The sequence below is a fragment of the Pteropus vampyrus genome, unplaced genomic scaffold (genome assembly GCF_000151845.1).
Source record: "Pteropus vampyrus isolate Shadow unplaced genomic scaffold, Pvam_2.0 Scaffold30, whole genome shotgun sequence".
Lineage (NCBI taxonomy): Eukaryota > Metazoa > Chordata > Mammalia > Chiroptera > Pteropodidae > Pteropus > Pteropus vampyrus.
Window position 1 is genome coordinate 1,713,244 of NW_011888811.1, and position 6,054 is coordinate 1,719,297.

Genomic DNA, 6,054 nt, shown 5'->3' on the forward strand with positions numbered 1-6,054 from the left:
GCAGGGAGGTTAAAAAGCCCATGATCGTATGGTTTTTAGGTATAGCTATCAGAATTTGAACCCAGGTCTCTCTGATACCAAAGCCCACGTACCTGCTTTCCATTACATAAAGCTGCTACTTTTCTAATTGCCAAGACAAGGCAAGAAACTCTGCAAGTTTGTTACAGGTAAAACAGAATGAAATCTACTTATTTACAGTACGTTCGAAGTTGTGCCCCAAATCCTAAATGGCGAAACAAGTACAAATAAACGAACAAAAGAAAGACTTAAGAAATGGGGATCTGTGGGCTTGGTGACCACCCTGAGTGATCGGCTTAAATACACAGAGTGTGTGGAGAGGAAGAAGACAATGTCACAGCATCCCATTACTGCTTCTGGACCGAGGGCTGCTGGAGAGAGAACACGCACAGAGGAAGTCCAGGATAGAGGCCTGAATGGTGACGGAAGCGACAGAGGGGTGTTGAACTCTCCACACTCATTCACCAGGCTCAGCATCCCGGCTGGCAGACAATACCAGCACCCTGTCTCCCTGCGGTGGTCCTTGAGGGACTCGGGGTTGCAGCAACTACTCACTCCTCTCTGGTTTTGCTTTAAGATGCTCTACGAAGTCAGGACCAAAAGTTGCTTCCTCTTTCTCACCCACCGAGTTTACCCACGAAGGTGGGAAAGCCGTGTCTTGGCTGACTACCTTGATTTCTGACAGGTGCCGGAGAAGGAAAAGCAAAGGCACTTCACCTCTGAAAGTAGAGGAACTTATCTTTTCTGAATGTCAAACACGAGGTACAAATGTCGCTACGTGGCGGCTAGGTGATGGAGACCTACCTGATGACTTAATTTACTTTCTGTAAATTGACAGACCTTTTGAAATCGGGTATACGATTATAAAATGGCAGTGCCACTGCCGAAGACTCACCGGTGTGTGAGCACTGACAGGACTTTATTATCTGGTTAAGAGCACATTAGCATATCTATTAGATAAAAACTCTGCTACTAATATCTGGACAGATAGTATGACTGGTCCCCTGACTTACTTGTGGGCAGCTTTCTTTTCCTTTGTGTGGCTCACTACCAGGTTTTGCTATCTGGGGCCAAGGAGTTGGATGGCAATGTTATTTGCTGGATTGTTTAGCTTTAATCATTAGAATTTTGCCCTTTAGATAATGGGAGGTAAATATATGATTTAGAATTCACATAGGAGGGGGGTTTAGCATCTCTCTGGATAGTCAAAAGGCAGTCGACTTTGAGAGAGGACCGATATTCTTCCTAGGCTGGGCTCTCACAAAGGATGCCAGGTAAGTATACCATTCTTGTCATTTTCTGTCATTTTCTTTATGTTTCCCCCAAACCTTCTCTGTTCAGTGAGATGAGAATACACAAAATAGCAGCTGAGAATGCGGGATTCAACAGTATGAGTCTCAACATATCAATTTTCAAGTACAGCAACTTTAAACACATTGTAGGCTTTTAGTTTCTATAGAAAATAATCTCTCATTGTTTTCAAAAGAAACTGAAAGCACCCCAAATTACCACACTTTTAACATCCTGACATGTTGATGGCCCGCGTTCTTCCCAGATCAAAGTGAGAGTGGCAGAAGACAGAGCTTTGAGCGGCTTGCTTAAAACACGCTATTTCATATTTGGCAGGAATTACTGCAGTTAAAAAAGACAAGGTGACTTTCTAATATATATTTGTATTTTAGTTTGGCAGAGATCTGAAGAGCTAAAAACTAATTTAGAATGACATAAACGCTCTTATCTTTCTCTCCGCCCCCACCCCCCTTCCCAACCACGCAAGGAGTTTTTGACAGAAACTCAGCGTAGGTTACGTATTGTTCTTAAACTCAGAGTGATAGGCTGAGTCCTGAACCATTGCACTGACTCTCATCTTAGAATTTCTGCGATTATCTGGATTGAAACAGCATAGTCACACATCACAAGCATCTTTCTTCCTTGATGTGGGGTAGCTGTGCAAAAACTTTGGTGCCTTTTAAGGAAATTAGATCTATTCAACGTCAACCTAGGACAAGAAAGCAATTATGCCATTCGGTGACACAGCACAGTTATAACCTGTTGGAAACCCTCAACAAAGAAGGCCACCGGGTCCTGAGTCATTTTTGAAAACAGACAATGGTTTTGCAGAGGAAGCTGGAGTAACTGAAGATTGAGGACAAGTGAGTCCCTTCCTGCTCCATCCGTGAGTTGGAGCATTGTTTAATGCAGTCGGTTAGGATGGAAATTTTTATTCTACAGAAAATTTTTGACGAAAGAGAAAAGTGGTTTGCTTTTTCTAGTTTCGGGTTTGGGTCAGAAAGTCAGATGTAACTATTCATTATGAAACGGGATTGCAATGTCAAAAAATGTCAATCATCACTCCATTTACAATGGACATACAGTTGGACTCTTAGCCAGTTGGAAAATAATTTTTCGTAAAGGTGGAAATGCTCTGAAAAGGTAATTGTAGGAAAAGAACAGTTATATAATCAGATAGGGGGTAGCAAACGGCGGGGTGGGGCCCTGTGGATCAAATCCAGTCTGCAAACTGTTTTTATGTTTGTATGTTTTCAACCGCACAGGAGCTAAGGCTAAGTTTTACATTTTAGATGGTTGGGGAAAAAAAAAAAAAAATCAAAAGGGTAGCCTTGAAACACACACGAGAAGGACATAAAATTCCAATGTCGGCATCCACAAATAAAATCTCCTGGAACACAACCACGCCCATCTGTTTCCTTACGGCTGTGGCTGCTTCTGCTTTACACTGATTGGTTGCGATGGAGACTGCGTGGCCTGCAAAACCAAAAATATTTACTATCTGACTCTTTACAGAAAAAACGTACCGACCTTTGTAATAGGAAAGCTGGTCAGGAGACCGAGAGGGAGATAGGGTTTCTGTCCACTGTGTTAGAAGGTGATGCAGGAAGGAGAGAAGCCAGTGACCCTTCCTTACTAATGAGGATGGAATTAGAAAAGGGGAATGATGCTATGAAAAGGACTGTTTAGGTTTCCCGCAGTATTTGAAAAATATGGCTAACTGTGATTAGGAGCAAGTAGTCGAGGGAAGGAGGCTAGACTGAAATCAGGGGACATGGGCCTAATCTTAGCCCCGCAACTAACAAGCCACGTGACTCGAGAAGCTGGGGGCCTGAGCGTCAACTCTTGTCAAATGATTGTAATATGCCAATTTTATTTTCTGCTAGAGTGTATATTGGGGGCTGGGGGTGTGGTTCAAATTTAATAACGGTATAAACGTGCTTTAAATGGAAAAGCTTAGAGTTGGAAATCGCTAACCAGTTACAGTAATGTACATTGTGAGGCTAAAAACAGTATAGTTGGCATAAAACAGGTGAGGCACTCTACACTGGTTACAAATTCAGAAACTTAGAGGTCTAGAGGGATTTCTAGTGTTGCAGGCTGTGAAAGTCCTTGAGGTGCCCGAGGATGTAAGACAGCTTCGTAAGAGGAAGGCTCTCTTGTGTTTCATAGCCAAATTCTCATAAACCAGTATTCCCTAGGAACCATCTGGGCTAGGGGCTGAGTGATGCACAAACTGGTCCCCTAGTGGAGCATGAAGCTTCTTGGGACAATTTATTCCAGGATGTTTTGTACACTGGGAGAATCTGGCATAAGAAGCATCTGATGAAGATTGCCGACTCCAGCTGTGTGAGCAGGAAATGGTGGGGGTGGTGGTGGTGGGGGTTCTCCCCTAAGTTGGTAAAGGCCCACCTCTTCCAATTTGTAAGAGAGCTGGCATTTTTCTGCTTTGACACCCACCTACATGCTGGATTTATGGGAGAACTTGTCATGGGGGTGAACTATTCCAGATTACTCATTTCTGGAAAGTTTCCTCTTGATGAGTTTGAACATGCAGGAAAGATAATTTGATCTATTTGTCACAGTTCCTGGCAGGTCAGGCCAGAACGCAGTGCCTGTCTATAAACGTCCTAGGGCTGATGCCCCAATTTCAAGACCTGTCATGTACAAACCAGAACGGGCTCTGGTCTTAAACGCCCCAGTCTCCTCAACAGGAGGGCTTCAGTTTTAACATTGCCTGTCTCTCCTTCCCTGATGGCTTGTTTCTGGAAAGGCACAACAACTTGTTGCTCCTGACAGCATTTCTCTCTGTGTTTGCAACGCACTGTTTATGCCCCTGCAGCTCTGTAATTAATAATATACCGCTTTTCATCTTCAAAGTGATTTATACACATTAATTAATCCTCACCATACTTCGGAGTTTCTGCGTGTAAATAACCATCATGCTCCCAACGTTTTACTTAGGAAACGAAGACTCAGAAGGAAAACAACTTTATCAAGGCCAAGGAGAAAGGGATCACTGGGGGCCAGATCAGGACTCAACGTCTTGACCCCTCAGCATGCTCGCAGACCCGTCATCACCTTTGGAGAGAAGCCGAGAGGAGCCCTACAGCTCCATGCTCACCGCCATTACTGCTGGGTAAATTGGCTTGTTACATCATTCATTTTGAGCCATAAACTATTCTTTAATACTCCAGGGTCAAAGCATAATCTTACCTAAAGCATACATAATAGGAAGTGATGGATTATAATCTAATAAAGCATCCTAAGATGCTCAGGTTCAGCTCCCAGTAGCCTCTAGACTGAGGATAAATATGTTTCCTAATCCATCACTTACAAGTTACACACCCGATTAAAACATTAAACTCTTACTATACAGTCTCCCATTTATAGGATCGCCCTACAGAAAGCTATTATATTTTAACTATCGAGCTTAATAAATCAGGCAGTCGCCATCTCTCTCTCTCCCGCCGGTGGAGTAGGAGGTACACGGGGGACGGTGCTGGCAGAGGCCGGCAGTGCCTCACTTTCGGTGTCTGGGCTCCCTGTGGTACGCACCAGCCCCCAGAACATGAAGCCTGAGAAGTGAGCTCATGGACCGTTTTTGAAGTTTCTGACACAAAGCCAAATCATGCAAAGACCCCGAAGGCAACCGAAGGCAATTCAATTTGCTTCCACCGAGGCCCCCTAAACAGCTATCTGGGGAAGCCCACAAAACTACCTTTAACGACACAAAAAAATTCTACTCAAGTGCTTGAGGGTGTAACAGAGGCCCTATCCCCTCCCTCAAGTCAACCCACGACTCCATCTTTCAAGAGGTACGTAAGAAGCAGACATAACTTTAAATCAGGGGTGCGTAGGTGTCAGACCTTAGTCCCAATGTAGAGCTGGAATTGAGGGCACAAAGGTTTTTTGCAAAGCCTGAGACAAACACAGTACCTTTCCCTGGAGTGTCAATTTGGTCGCTTTTGGAGGGCATTCCTGAGAGATGCAACGGGTAAGGAATGCAAACCTCCTTTTTCTAGATTAAGATGAGCACAGCGATATCATGCGAGAATGAAAATGTCATATTGGTTTTTGGCTAGAAATGGTCTGCTTTGGGCAGGGCCCCAGATCTCTGGGGGTGCATGGTCACCCTTCCTTGCCCTCAGGCAAGCTTGGGTAGAATGGAATGGGAACTCCTGGGCTAGTCCTTCTCTGACAGGCACCATGCTGGCTGCCTGAAGAAGCAGGATGAGTGTAAGCCCCCACTGCTGAGGGATAAGGAAGGCCTTATGTCAGGAGAAGGGGCAAAGCCAGAATAATCAAGATTGCCTTTTTTTTTTTTTTTCTTACAGGGGAGGGTTTTCAGCATAAGTGTTGAGAACTGTTTTGGAGTTGGCCTCTTTTTGTGGGTGTTTTATAGGTTTACTTTGCCAACATGGCACAGACAAACTAGAGAGACCTATCATAGCCGCCCTGAAATCGAGCCAGAACCATCAAGTGTTTCAAATAAACTTTAACGAACGTCACTGTGGCCTCTGCTTGGGCCAGGAGATCTGCCATTGGCAAGCTCGATTTACAGAGCAGCAGCCCTGGGGCTGTTTGTTGGAGCCAGGAGCTGTGAGTCGGTTTTGTGTCCGGCCCAGAATGCCCATATGCATGTGGCACCCTGCCCCTAAGCTCTTGGCATCTGCTGCTTTCCATAGTCACATGGGCTACACCCCAAGGATGCAAACCAACATCCTTGGCATGGGAAGAAAGACA

At 44.6% G+C, this 6,054-nt stretch overlaps 1 protein-coding gene across 1 annotated transcript in view; it reads right to left on the minus strand.

Moving 5' to 3' along the window:
• TENM2 (teneurin transmembrane protein 2) overlaps positions 1-6,054 on the minus strand; it is an 876,941-nt gene that overhangs the window by 234,937 nt on the left and 635,950 nt on the right. The window lies entirely within an intron of this gene.